Genomic DNA, 15,974 nt, shown 5'->3' on the forward strand with positions numbered 1-15,974 from the left:
GTTTTCATTAATAATCCGTTGCCAAGGTCAATAGGTCAGTAGGTACAGAAATTTCGATAAAATCGAGGCACATTGTAGCTTGATATGAAAGAACATTATAAATATATATCCTGTAGGCATGGAAAACGGATATTCCAGAGAGTGGGCAGAATATTATCATTCACAGTTCGTCGATGACGGAATAAAATTCCCAGGGTGTAATCAAGGACGAATATACAATTCTTATTACGATGAATAAACATCAGAAACTAAATTAATTTCGAGTTTTTGATCTAGCTCATGCTTTTTACTGATAGATACTGGAGCTGAAGGACTCTATCGATAGATAAGGTAGTAGATTCTTTGGTGTGATGCGAGCAATTAGGATCGAAATCGATAAAAGTTGCATTTATGTACCTTATAACGATAATATAAGAGCATATTTTGTCAAGAGGCACTCGATATATTGTGGCAAAAAGACGGTAAAAAAGCAAAACACAATAAATGAAAATATTAAAATGAAAAATACTTGTGAATAGGTACGCTAAATAAAAACGAGTTCGAAGTATTAACAGATAATAAAAAGAGGATAATCCTTACGTATGGCAACACTACGACGTGAATAGGTCAACTACTTGTTATCAAAATAAACTGAGCAACGTCCACAGACGTCATGTAATCAATCGTTGCAGATAACGCAATGAAATGAGTTCAATTTGTCTGTGATGCCTAATCGGATCATTTCACAATCGAAACTGGGATAAACAGCAACTAATTTGGACGATATTGTAATAATGTTTGGTTTATAATGGATGTTTTTGCCAAAAATAACGTTATCAATAATATTTTTGTATCAAAATACGGACGAAAAATAACTACTAATGGTTGAATCTGACTTTATTTGGTCTGTGATAATAAAATAGTAGTACTAAGTATTTGGTCGAAGTAATTGACTAATGAAATTACTATTTCTAAATAAGTTTACGGGTTTGTAAACGTCAGCAGCTTAGTGTTAGCACATTAATAGAAAGTCCTAATAAATGATATTCATTTTTATATAACATCTAAACGACCAAATGAAACGTAAATAACCGCATAAACCGTAAAGGTGACTTAATACAAATCAGTGTGCATGTCACCTTTGTGAAAACCTCTTTGCAGCGAAGGTCAAGCATTAGAATTAGAATCGTACCGCCTCAAACGGTCAGTGACCTTTTAATTGTAAGGCCAACACCCACCTGCAATGGTATCTAATGATGATGTCACCATGACTTTGGCCCCTGACCTCATGGCTACTGTGCTGACTCATTTAAACGATAACAATGATACAACTCTTAAAATATACTTCTCGTTTATCGAGCGTGCGATAATTACTACATCTCTGGTCACGTTAATGATTTGAAGCAACTGACCCTGGTATTTAGGCAGACCGGTGTTAAAAAGGATCCGCGAGACGACGCGTTTCGTCAGTTATTACATCAAAAATTCAATAAACAAACAACGCTCCAAATAAATCACTCAATATTCATCACGTTGACATCTGTGAAATATGTTTGGACAAGGGCATGCAAACAACGCTGTATTGATCGGGGGACCGGACCGCGACACTAAATGCTGCAATATTATTCAGTTAGCGAATTTTTCTGATGTTAGCTAAACAATAGCCGGCCCCAGCATACCATTTCCGAGAGAGATCAGTTACCGAAACTCGTCCCGTCTTTTTTGGGATACCGTAAAAAATAAAACTACGAAAGTCGAGAGCAAACTCGGCTTTGATTGGCAGCTTCGAATTTAGTGCGGATTGAATTGCTGGGGGGGGACCAAAGCCCCGGATGGGATTTCAGCATTAATATAGGATTGTGAACAAACACTTCGCTGTAGATTTACAAAGATAACGAGAAAAACTCGGTGATGTGATAAATGGAGCATTGGTTGCTCCTTACACTTTTTGTGTTCTCGGAAAATGTCATTTGTCATAGTCCTCGCTGATGGAAGCGGAGGGAGCTTCCTACGTCTTACATTCGCCGCGTACCGCCATATATCCCGGCCATTTAAGAGTTCCCACCGAGAACTGTTTATCTCCCAAAGATAGTTTTCGGCAATAAAATCAAATGGAATCGCGCTGAGGAATTCGACAAGATATATCGGATTCTTTGGGGATTAAAGTGTTATGACAATATTCACGAAGCTTAGAAGAATACAAGGTTGGCACAACGGTATGAATTCTGAGTAAAACAGCAATCAATTAAATAGTATAATTATTAAAACACATTAGTTAGCTATCAATTAACTGCATGCAAATGTTTGTTGTGCTAGGTATATTTATGCAGACTATGTTACGCAGACATGTCAATGTCCCGTAACTCACCCCGGGAATATGTCACGACTTTCACTACAATCGAGTAACGTGAGCCCGTCCGTCACAGTCGCGGGTGGCGTCATCCAATCCGAGGGTCACCAGTTTTCTATTCGCGTTGTGGAGTGACGCACGCGCCGATGACGCGGCGGCGGCGAGTGGTCCGCGCATACGCTTTAAATACACCGCTTCACCCCCCCAACCGCAATCGGTCGCGTAATTAAAGGCATCTGGAACGGCGTCACGACGGGGTAACGGCCGTCTAGTCGCCATATTTCAGCTGGAATCACCGTCGCATAGCCTCCCACACTCCCCTCTCTCCCTCCTTAATTTCCAGTCAGAGCACTGCAGCGATGCACTGCCAAATTGCTCGAGAGGAATATTATTACAAAGAGGATTGAATTCTTCTTATAGTAGGGTTGCCATAGTTAAAACCCAATAATTCTAATATTATAATTGTTTACGTATTCAGAATAGCAACACGTGAGTGTTGTGGTTTTCCTCTATTGTTAAGAATATACCTTGCCTACTTAGGACAAAACAAATGATGTAGAATACGGCATACAATATTAATTAGACAATAATGAAGACAAATTAGTTTTACCCTTTTCAGTAGTCCACTTCAATTACTCAATCAAAGTAAAATTGGCCACAAATAAGCGTAGCGTCTTGAGGCAGTTAGGCACAGTTGAGAATAAAGTTTCGTTAATTGCTAAATTGTTTGTAACAAAAACTACAAGAACTCCTGGTAATCGAATCATTGGTAGTTCCAAGTTGTGTAGCCTGTCAAAGTTTATGAGGCTGATCAAACCGGAATGCGTCCGGCTAATCGAGCGAGCGTAGTCACCCCGAGGCGACATGTACCGTGCTTCGGCTTCCAACAAAAATGAGGGCAAGCTGTTGGTGCCGACTCCAGTCGCCGTTTATGAATAAGATAGAAAAGATTTATAGCAATGAATGAATACTTAATTCCGACTACAAGTTCAGCTTCCATATTACATTTTGGCAGATGGCCAAGCAAAATATCAATACAAATTACATATAGGAATAAAACATGTAGCCTCGAAACGCGAACTATTGAATGTCTCGTGCTCGTAATAAATAACTGTCGTTTGTTATTCTTTACATAAGTATGTCCTACAGATTATTGCCAGTTGTTTTAATATCCAATCCTAAGCATAAAATTAAGATAGACCTTGGCATAGTGACTCAGATATTTTAATAAAAAATACTGAGCAGACACATGCCTACCTAGTAATAGCACAATACTCCCTGACAGATTAAGAAAGTAACTGCATCTTCATCTGTCTATATTACCCTATTATTCCATCACTTAGTTCAAAAAGAGGAAACCATAAAAACAGTTCTATCCATTTTTTATAGAATGGCTGTAATTACTACATTCACTCTCTACAATTTTACTTTTTATTTCAACATTAATTAATGTTCTACATACATTTATTAATTTCACTTTTCACTAATTAGATATTTATATTTAGTTTGTAACAGAAGGGGCATTGAACTGGTTCAAATGATGTTTTAATGGCTTTAACTTTAAATAGTTTAGCAACCAATTTAAATGTTTTAGGCTCTGAGGACATTAGTAATTTATATGTTATGTTAGTTGAATTTATTTCTTAGTACATTTGGTCAATTCCTTTCTTTATAATGGGTACTCTGAGTGTTGTGGTGGTAGGTAAAATACAAATTAGCCGCACTATAAAAAATTGTAATACAGAGTAACTTTCAAAGGACTTCACCGGATAAATTGCATTCTTAGTAACATAATAACAGTGCCTAAAATAGCAACTTAGAACTAGGTACATACCTAGGTACCATATTAAGAGACGCATTGGTAAATATTTTGCTAGCGTCATAGGATAGGAATAACTTTGAAAATTTTATCTTATTTCCAGTACAATACAATTCTTTTATACAAATTATAAAGCAAAAGTCAAAATTAAACAATTAGAATGGCAGTAAGTAAAGAGTTTTGTCTAGGTTGGTATTTACCAAATGTTAAAAGCTAAAAGTCTATAGATAGATCAGTTACAATAAATCTATTCAATGTGTTTTGTGTTACATTTCTGTTTCATTGTACAAAGTACATATGGTAGAAGGTGTAAATGTCAATCTTTATAGAAAAAACGTGTTCAATTTAAACAATTACAGAGTCTGTTAGCTAAATTTTTGCTTATTTTTACTATTTTGAATAAGGTAGAGTCTGTTACTGGTATGAATAAATTATAGTATTTTAAATTGTGTGGTGGGGACAAAATTTATGATTCATACAATTTTCCTTGAATATTATTCAAATAATATTTAATATTAATGATTTTATGTCTGTTAATTGTCAATTTTGTATGTTTTCCTCATACTTCTGGTGTTACAAATGAAATTAATATAAAAGTTTTGAAAACCAGTTAGACCTAAATATCTATGTGCATAAACTCAGCATGCAGTGTCATCAAGAAACGGTGTGCATTTTAGAACAACATTTCTTTTCCCACTGCTGAGCAAAGGCACTAATTCAGCAGTGGGACATAGAAACAGGCTAAATAAAAAAAAAAAAATTCTTTTCCAAATATAGCTTTATCAAAGTTTACTGACAATCTGATAGATATATCTAGTAAGTACTAAAGCATAAAGAAACATGTTTATTAGTTAGGCAGTTAATTAAAACAATTAAGTACAATTTCAGACAACCAAACTCTCATAAAATCTTGTTTGTAAAGTTGTAATTTTAACACAATTTAGACTCAGTATTACCTATATTAACTTAAGGAAAATTACTGCCATGTGCAATCAACAAACATAGGTATTTACAGTATTTGAAGTTACTCCTACATAGTTTGATACTCAATTTTATAGACTGTTAAAAGTGTTTCTTTAGTCATTTGGATGTTTGACCATATTGTTAAAAAGTCAATATGAGATGTTCAGTATTCAAATTTTCTTTTACTAACTTTTATTCTCTGGTATTTGAGATTAGTTTAGGTGCATGAAGTGTTGCCAACATTTACTACATGATATAAAGTCTTATTGGAAGGGAGCGGATTTGACTTGATAAACAAACTCATGGATGTGGGTACATATAAAAATATCATCTAAATTACAAATTTAATATAGTACTACAACAATTAGTATGTTTAATTTGATTAAATTAATATTAATGTTGTATCTATCTATAAATTTTATAACTTTCAGGTTATCTTGCCAAGTGTAAGAAAAAAGCAAATTTATAATTTTGTTATGCTAATGGAATAATTTGGTTGTAACTTCTAAATTAGGACTCCATAGTGATAATAAAATGCAACTGTACTTTTGCCAGCCTTGAACCTTGGTAAATAGTCCACATAACCTAACCTACCGTTACAGTATTGTATAATAAGCACTAATAATACCGCGTTGTCCTCAGTAAAGCCGGTATGTCTACCGGCCGATAATGCCCGTGTATTTATTTTTACCCGTTACGCACACACAGCTGTCTGGATCGCCTCAGCCCGGCCACCAAGGAAAAATCACTAATTCCAACAACCTATAAAGATGTAACTACCTATTCAAACGTTTATGGGCTCAGAATAAACCCGATTCGCTATATTTGGAGCCCGTTCGTCGGGTCCGCCAGAGAAATTGTCCGTCTTATTGCAAACGCTGAAAACACTTATTCGACCGAACTAGAAAGTTTATATTTGTACAGCGGACCGATTTATGTGTGCCACTCACCTCGGTAGTTCCAGGCGACGGGTGCACTTCGTCCACAAAACAATTTCCCAAAGAGAAATCACAAAAATTCTGCACAACACGACGAGAGTAGGTACACGGGGCGTGCAACCACTCAATTCACAGCCGGCGTGGAAAATTCACAAACCAACAGTCGTACACTTAGAAATCAAAAGAAAATACACAGATTACACTAACTTAAAATCTATGATTTCCACAAGAAATATCCGGTTGAACCAAAACGAAAAACGCGCCAACTGTCAAACTAAAAAACTACAAGCACCGACACGCCGCGCGTCCGCGCGATCCGAGTCCGCTCTACTGACTGACGACTAGTGACGACGAGGGCACCACACACGATATCCATGCGCCCCATACACTACACGACATGCGGCTAAACGCTACATGCTTCTGTCGCAATTTAATTTTCATTTATATAATATGAATAGTGGCTGTACCGCTATCGCATAATTGATAAAATATGATACTAACGTCAACGTTATCTATATTACAATGCGACAAAATGAGATAACCGTTCGAACGTGAATTCTGGCAATAAAGTAATGCGGCCACGATGAAAAGATCTCAGCGCACTACAAAAATATGTACAAGCCAACACTCATCTATATCCGTACGGGATAGACGTTAGCCAGACGCGCATGCGTCAGTCGGGCCGTGGATACGACGTCAGTGAATGACAAGCCCTGCGCTTGTATCGGTTCGGTTAACCGATCGATTTCAAAAGAAATGTGGTTTCTTGAGTGAGAGCAGTTACGTACTACCATTTACACTTAGCGATTATAGTAGACATCGTACTATTTTTTACTCGAGTCGGGGGTTTCAGGTTTAATCCGGAAACTCCTGAAGTGCTACAGCTTTGAGTTCCACAAACTGTAAAGGAATCTATTGCAAAAGTTAGTCGAAATCGAGTTCGGAATATATCCGATACAATATTATTATATTCGACCGTGTGCGATTGGACTTATTACTACACACTACAATCCATATGACCACACTGAACAAACATCGTACTACTGCAAAAAAATGTAATTGAAGTAGTGGTATTAAAAGCGATTCAATATCAAATTGTTGACCTTTGCATACAACAACATTGAATAAGTATTAAATATGAGTTTAGCTGGTTAGAAAGATTTTAGGTGCATTATTTACCAGTTTATGTGCAATTAGGTACAATCACAATAGTAGACGCCTACCTCCGTTTATTTTATTCTATATACCTAATATTTATGTATATTGTAAGCAATCACGTATTGTTGGTGTAATGTACCTTTTTCTGTTATTATAACATGAATCCTACAGTAATTCAATGTCACTCATGCCGAAATGCGTACAGATGTTATTTAAAAAAGAAGCTGATTATAAAAATAACTTTAAAGCATTAGATTTCATAGAACTTTTTTATTACACCAATTTGGTTGATCAATTCCTAAAAAAGAATGGCATGTTTTCTGTTGTATTGTATTTTATAGTTTTATTCAGCGGTTATGCTTTCAGTCCCGAGGAAAAGCCTCTTGCCATAATGTATCCATATCTTCCGCGGGAATCGAATCCGGGACATTGTGACAAAAGTTCCCGTAATCGCACCGAAATAATGCAGTGCGTCTATGAAATACAGTCTGTAGTGTCTCTTATGTTTTTTGTAGTTTGACTTCACAAATTCCGTTCTGAAACAGAATTGCAAATATTATAAAAAAATGAACTACGATTTTCGCTGGCTTTCGTTCAGTAATTAAACGAGAGAGGATTAATTTCAATCGTCGGCGAGGAAAAATCTCTATCGGTAATATTTATTAATAAAAATATCGTCTGCTCGAATATTTTCAGATATTGTGTACATAATAAATCTGTCTGTATGCTTGTAATTTTTATGTTTCGTTCAAACACTTAGGAAGAACAGATTCACGGGGTAAAGTAGGCGGGTAATTAAAATAATATGAAACTTCCTGAACGTTATTTATACTTATTTATTTTAAAATTACGAACGTATGGACAAGCACTAAAAACTAAAATTTTTTTTCTATTCTTAATAGACCGGAAAAACTATCAATAGATATTTTTCAAGGTAAAAATTACCCGGTAATTTCAGAAATCTCCTCATCTCTTTGAAAATAAGCGTCTTTAATACATCTTGTTCCCACAGGGTCCAACTACATTAACCTCGGTAAATTCAGTTTATCGTAAGAGGTAAACAATGGGAGACCTTGGACCCCGAAGTCGAGAGTCTGTATAAAAATTGTGGACCGTATTCCGAGTCAATTATTACATTACTTGCTATAGATAAAAATGGTGCTAGGAAATAAGTAGACGGTTACAAATTATAGTGTCCAAGAAGCCTCCTTCGTCATTATTTATTCATTTTGTAGTCTCGACTTCTCATTTAAGTACATTAAGACTTAGTAAATTCACGGCCCACGTGGTGTATGCTCCCTCTTTTTTTGAGAGGAGACATTAGTATCAGTTGATTGGATTAGTAATGGGTTTCAATTAAGGCCACAGAACATCCAAAAATAAATCTTTTACATTTTTATTCTGGTTTAAAAAATAACGTAAAGTAATGTAACTTAAATATTATGTGTCTTGTAAATATCTGTACAGTGGTTTAGTATTCGATTTATCGAAGATGGTTAAGAGTACCTATTACGTTTAAGAGTACCTATTAAGTTTGTGTAGCGCTCATCGAGAAGCACGTCTCAAAATAGCATATAACGTAAATTTATAACACTACAGGCTAATGCAACTTGCTAAAACACTACGATTAACATTAAAAAATCACGTTTTCTTCATGATATTAGGTAATTAATAAATGGAGACATACATTAATGAAAAAGATAAAAATCTACAAAAATGTCGCCTTCGGTGTCCAAATTATCACATGATATATATAATTAAGGATAAGGAAAGGCCAAGATAATGTTCATAGTTTTATTATTTGTTTTATAAACATTACCTACACGTAGTTTTGTAAAACAAGATTCTTAAATACAAGGAATTAAGTAAGAATTAAACGAAACGTGATGAAGATAACGTCTTCTTTTATTATATTGTAATATTTTGTATGACACATATTTTAGAATCCTAGAATAATTTGTGAAGGTTTCTTAGTTACAATGCTTAGAAAACTTGAGATGACACACGTATTCTTAGTCGTAAAATGCAATACCACCTTGCAATTCGGTACATTACTCAATACATAATATGGTTTAAACGAGAAATAAGTATCTATATACTAAGTAAATGCAATCAAAGAGTAGTAATTTTAGGAAAGGAAGGGAAGATTCATACAGAGGTCCATACGTACGCAAAGCCAGCCTTTTTCCATGGCGGCAGGCAGAGACCAAAGAACGCCTCTTGTTACGATCCTTACAAACTTCCCTTGTCACTCTATAACATGATAATCATTTTTTTTCACGTTTTCCTTACATGTCATGTAAAAAGACAATCGTGATAATTACAAAATGATTAAATATGAAGGTAAAACTGTAATCAAACTTGTTAATACTTTTGTTGTTCCATTTTGTAAATAAATTTCCGTATACAAAATTAAATACAGATAATGGTCATGATTTTATATTTCAAATGTAATACGTAGTCACTTATTATTGGCTAGGTAGATGACATATAAAGTGGTACCTAATTAAAGGATTATTTAGTAGCTAGGCAAGTAACTTTTGTGCTCATGTTAGCTTAAAACATAATAATCTTGACACCCCACATCATGGTAAAGAGAGAGTTCTTAACAAATCAAATATTACTACTTTGGTCGAGATGTTGAAATTCCGTCAGAATGGAGTAATTAAAAGCTTTCAAAGAACAACAAATGTATAACTACACAAATATTAAAAAAATTAATTAAATGCCTGAAACATTAATAAAAAATATATTCGAATGCTTTATAAAACGCTCCAGTATTTTGACAATAAATATCAAAAGAATTTGTTTGAAGAAGCGACGGGGCCGTGAATTATGATCAATAGGAAAACATTGAACAGTTCAAGGTAACAATCTGGACAGAAAACAGAAAGCCTTAGCAATGTTGATGTATCCCAAAATATACGCTAAAACATAAAAGACGAGTGATTATTTCATTGTCCGTGTAGATACTGTTGAAGCGCCTTGGCGGATGCCCATCTATGTTACAACCGATATCTAACCCTCTACTACAACATGTTTTATCTTTATTCTTTTTCATTTCGCTAAAGGGTGACAGAAACAAATCTCTTTATAAGCCTTTCATAACTTCATATATTTTTAGGAATAAGAGGGTTTTGAAAACGTATTTCTATTGACAAATGCTTATTAAGGAACTTATGTCATCTGTAAATATAGTCTACGATGTTGTTTATTTTTATCAAAGAGAAAATTTATGTTAAACTGGACGACAGCGACAGCATGCAGCAACGACGACATTTCAGCAAATTGCTTTTTTTTATACAGAAGAAAATATTGACACGACCTGAATGAAGATAATTGATTTAATCATCTAGAAAAGTGCAGAGCTCAGAGAAATCTGTTCACAGAATGCTTAGTTAGCATGTAAGCCAATAATTATAGTGGCCCGTTCAAAATATGCTGACGAGAACCAAAAAATCTCAAAAAATATTTATCTTGGAGTGGAAAGTTTATATTTGAAAGTTAATTACATTTTTATAGTACTCGTATAGCCTTGATACGGACAAAGATACGAGAGATAGCGCAAAATATTTCTGATGCATTGTGTATTAAAGATTACATTATGTATTTTTATCTAATTTGACATAACAACACGCTTGTATTTTCTCAAAGGATTAAGAAATTATTAAAACTCATCATTTTGACGGAAAATTGTGTTGAAAATAAATCTAATTACAAAGATAGTTCTTATAAAGATAAAGATCTGAATTTGCTGAATAAAGTTTCAGTTGTATGTACATTTTAACTTAATAAATAACTACACCGAACTATGAAGTAAAAATCGAATAAAACGAGCAAAATTTTATCAAACTTTTATAAAGAACATCCATCGAGTTCGCTACTGTAAACTTCACCAAGGAAATCTGTACAACTAAAATAGCGAAGCTCAAACAATACAGAGACTAAACAAAGCACAGTCAATCTGTCTATCCAACAGTTTTATAATCTCAGTATATATCGTTATTTATAGATCAAATAGTATCAGATCACTGGACAGGTAGATACGATTCAATTTCATTGGAAACGATGTGCTTTTCAACGTTTTAATCTTCGTCGATCAGGTGATTTATGTAATTGAAGCTCTTTTTAAATTCGCTTGTTTTAATTGAGGCAGATATGTGTTAAACGCTTTTTACACTGACATTTATTGCAGGTGAGCTTTCGGCGTGATACCTGTGGTTCCATTGATAGTCATGATGCTTTTTTTTACTGATTATACTAATAGCTCTTTAGGTACTATGAGCATACCATAACAGTTGGGCTACTCGAAAATTATGTTAAACGTCATACTCCTACACAAGTATGTCTTCAAGCAATATAGAAAGGTATGAACTATCCTATGCAACCTTTTTAAGACTAGGTAATCACCAAACCCCACGTGTTGAAGAAGAAATTACTAACAAGAAAAAAATACATGTATCACCCAATTATCTTTCTTCTATCGGACTAATTAGCTAGATATATATTGTTAATAGTAAATGCCTCCAACCTTGAGAATTTGAGTACTATTTTTACTTACATAACGTCTAATACAATGTTTGTCCTTCATACAGAAATCAGTTACATTTAAATCGTTAATACCTTGTACTTTTTGATTGTCTATGATTACTTGTCGACAAGTAATCATCGTGTGGCATCGGCTGATACTATTATCAACATTTACTGATAAATCATTCAATCTTTTTATATCACGCTATTTGTTAAAGGGACTTGACGATTTAGTAGTTTTACTACTAAAGGTGCCGTAAACGGTATATCTGCAAAAGTACCTAACTTAATTGCTCGGCATAGCCACAGGCCGCAGTTGCATTGAAAACTTGTAATATTAAAATGTTGAAAAGATGTATGGCGATTCGTAAAATACCCAAGTGCGGTAAAACTGATAATTTGTCAGCAGATCTTAAGGTTCGTAAAAGTCAGAAATGTTCTGTAATCATGTTTAATTTCGAACCACCTTTCACTCAATACTTACACTGCTACTATTCTAAGGGGATACCGTAGGGACCATAGAGGCAAGATAAACGTTGAAATCGCCTCTGAATCTTCTGGCAACTATAAAGCCTTTTCCCTACATGCTAGTCATCCTAACTCTGCCCTACTCTTGGCCAAATAAGCGATGAATTGTAGATACGCGGTGTCGATATTGACAAACTGTTATCGTTAATTGATTTAAACTGAATAGGCAAGTAAGTTATCGTTTCAATCTAATCTAATATTTAGTGGAAAAACTACCTGTTCCAAATTGTTATTACTCCTACCTATACTTCAAACAACTACTTTTTAAAACCTGAGTCAACAATAAAGTTACGTAATGGCCAATTAACACTAAGACTACTAAAATCTTCATCAACAAAAGTTGTCATCTGAATCATAGGAAAAGATTCTAAGCTACGACTGCGAGAGTCACATAAACCATTTTGTAAATATGCACACGGGCAAACATTGCATTTAAAATTTCCCTCGTCGGAATTCAAATCCAAAATCGTTCAATCATCATCCCTGCGACTAAAGCATTAGGCTATCTCAGCTTTAAAACTGTTGTATGCAAACTGAAATATTTAATACAAATCGATTAAACAGATATCGAATATTAATCCAGGATATGGATAGATGTCTTACGGATAAAAAAATTGTTGTTGTATCAAGTGACGCAAGTTGCGCTTTGACGCACATTTTCGTAGATAACTTGATAATGATAAGTTTTGCCGCATTGTTTATCGTATTTTCGTGTCTTGAGCAAACACAGGTATGAAGTAGATCATTGTTATCTTGTATGCGCAACGTGTCGCATTTGTGTGAGTCAAAGTAAAGTTTTCACAAGGCAACTCTATCTACAGAATCAGATGCTGTTGTTGTCACGTACCTTGTAACCGAGTTAAACATCTTTTATAACAATAAAAACTATGAATCATGGAAGTTAGTGGCTAAATAAAAAACAATTACATACGGTACCTATCCACTTGTATAACATCAAGATTTTTTCTGACTTTCCTCTGAATAAAACAAAAATAATAAGCAACATTTTTACTCGTCTGCCTCGTCACTGTCTCGCTTTATTCTTCCGAATGATATAAAAAAATCGTAAAGTTCGACCCGTTTATAGCGGGCTTTAGGCAGGCCAATTCTGAGATTTTTTGCAACGTTAAAAGGAACGAAGAATTGGTAAGCAAACATTGTTGTTAAAATAAATATTTTTATATTTTCACTCGATATTTGTGAATGTTGTGTGAGCAATTTACAATTTTTCCGAGTTTCCATCAGAATAACACGCGTAGGTACGTGGAAATTCTCAAAGTGAAAATACTGTAAATGGCGGGTCGTTGTTTTGTTTTACTCATTCAAAACTTTTTCAGTCACATGTTACACTTCGGACAGGTATTTTAATTACGTTGGTTGTTGATAACAGTTTGGCTATTATTAGTTTTTATTATATCGAGATAATCTATTTTTCATGAGTATGCCGTAGACACTGATTGTCTAGTTTTATCTTTTACGGAAAATAAGTGATATGTTATTGATTCAAATCTGAACTACCGCGAAGTTATGTGCATAGAAAATGTCACTCAAGCTCATGTGTATAGCTCTCGATCCAGTCAGATAGTAACAGATTGCCAGTGATATAGAAATATTGAATAATCATACATGTTCTTCTGAAACAAAATGTATGTTGATATTGTATAATCAAGCAATAAGATTGTATTACGTTTAGCTTTCAAAATTATTTGGTTGACCCGCCCGGCGACGATGACGTCATCAGCGGCGCGCGCAAGCCGCCCGATCGATCCACACCGCTGTCTTGCAGCGCTGCAGCTAAATTCTCTATTAGACCGACAACTTCCAGCGATGTACTAAGACCGCTTTAAGCGCTAAACTATTAGCTTTACAAAGGGAAAGGCGGTAAAAGGTTATAAGCACCGCCGTCGAGCAATGAAAATCCTATTTTACAGTTTACGTTTGAGTGTGTAACTTACATTAGCCCATTTATAATTAAAGGTGTTCCAAATTGGAGCGTACACTTTATTTCCGTAATTCTGGTACAAAGTTTAAGATGAAGATCAATAAATAATTCGTTTAAAATGTGAGTTAACGACACGTGGTTTTGGATATTTTAAGCAGTCTTTATTATGAAAAGACTAACTACATGGTTATAATACATAGGTATAGTCGTGAATACCGACTAACTAATTCTTATTTTTTAGAAGATACAGATTTGAATCCCATTATTTTAGCCATTACAATGAATTTTCACAATTACTAGAAGACAATCGATAAAGATATTGTAAAATATCACGATAACCTCAAAACGTAATGTATTCGAAAAATAAGTTGCAAATACTTTGTATTGAAACTGAAATACATAGTACTTTGGTATAACAAAAGGGCAAAGTGGGGTGTAACGCACGCGAACAGTATTTCTATGAAATTCAGGCGTAGTCATGTATTTGCGTTAGCATGCGTATTAACCTTATTACATATGGCCCTTCATTTTTCTTGAAATATATGAAATTTTGCGTGTGTTATAAGAATGGCATTATGATTTTACATATTATTATGTTTACTATGTAGAAATACTGATTGGTAGGTATATATTGGACTAGTAAGGAAAAAAATAGAAAAAATAATCATTTTTATAAAAAAAATAGGAGCATTGAAACCTATGTTAGGTAGTATGCTACGCAGAGTCAATTTACTAGAACATTTAAACTTAATAGACGACAAAATATAACAAAAAAAAAACACGGTAAGGATAAAACAAATTTATATCCAACACAATCTCAAAATTAAATACCAAGAGAGCGGTTGTTTAATTTTTCCAACATAATCCCTCTAATAATTTCGTTTCGCGCGCTTCGTAAATCCAATATGGCTTCCGAGGGAAGATTTGAGGAGTTCGTTACACTTCGGTGAGCGACATCTAGTGTCACAATTGTGTATTATATTTTTCATAATGATATTTTTTGCGATGAACTCCAGGCAAATTACCGTGAGTAATAAATTTAAGAAAATATTATTATAAACGTTGGCCTTTAGAAACAAAATAGGAATAATAATGCTTTATTAAACGAACTTTAGTTCGTGTCAGAATTATACATAATGGAAATATTCCGAGAAGAATTTTCAAGTTATCAGAACACACGATCAAAAATCCTCAACACAGTATTTATTGCTTCACGCTTTTATTTAAAAACATCAAGCGACATTCATCAAGAGATTTTCCGACGGCGACGTCCACAAACTTCGATACGCTTTGAACAGAGTTGGTTCAATAAAAACCCCTGTGCTGAGCCCACTCCGCATCACTTCCAAAGCTGTTATTGTTTGACGTTGTATTGATTTACAACTCAAAGCCCGCCTTTATTTCAATTCTCCGTAAGTCATCATTCGGTCTTTACGAGCAGCCACGTTTGTTTATGTCGTGTGCACGCACGGGTTAATTTTGATCCGATATTGCGGAACTCGATTTTGTTGCTAAGCGGAATGCTTAAGGCGCTTCGGTTGTTCAAGGTTTTTCTTAGAACTAAATCGCGGATGCACTGAATAATATTCATGTAATGTCTTGGAAGTTTACGAAGTTGTATTAGGATTGAGTCCATAGCGATAGTTCAACGTCTAGGATTTGAACCCGTGACCTTTCGATGGTCGGTCAACAACCTAGTGGTAGGCTATTTTCGCTATAGTTTTGTGAACGAGCTTGTGGTTTATGATATTGAGTGTGGGGAAGACA

General features: G+C 34.5%; 1 protein-coding gene across 11 annotated transcripts in view; it reads right to left on the reverse strand.

The window, feature by feature from the left end:
* The window catches only part of PMCA (plasma membrane calcium-transporting ATPase 3), a 169,505-nt gene that overhangs the window by 113,109 nt on the left and 40,422 nt on the right, over nucleotides 1-15,974 (reverse strand). For 4 of the 11 annotated variants that reach the window (XM_076131216.1, XM_076131217.1, XM_076131210.1 and 1 more), the window contains exon 1: nucleotides 6,062-6,460. The exons of 3 other annotated variants lie outside the window; for them this stretch is intronic. The gene's annotated coding sequence lies outside the window, so the exon portion shown is untranslated. Of the gene's footprint in view, nucleotides 1-6,061; nucleotides 6,461-15,974 lie in introns of those variants that run through there. 4 more of the 11 variants (XM_076131222.1, XM_076131220.1, XM_076131221.1 and 1 more) reach the window with 1 other exon arrangement.

Source organism: Anticarsia gemmatalis, chromosome 25 (assembly GCF_050436995.1).
Source record: "Anticarsia gemmatalis isolate Benzon Research Colony breed Stoneville strain chromosome 25, ilAntGemm2 primary, whole genome shotgun sequence".
NCBI lineage: Eukaryota > Metazoa > Arthropoda > Insecta > Lepidoptera > Erebidae > Anticarsia > Anticarsia gemmatalis.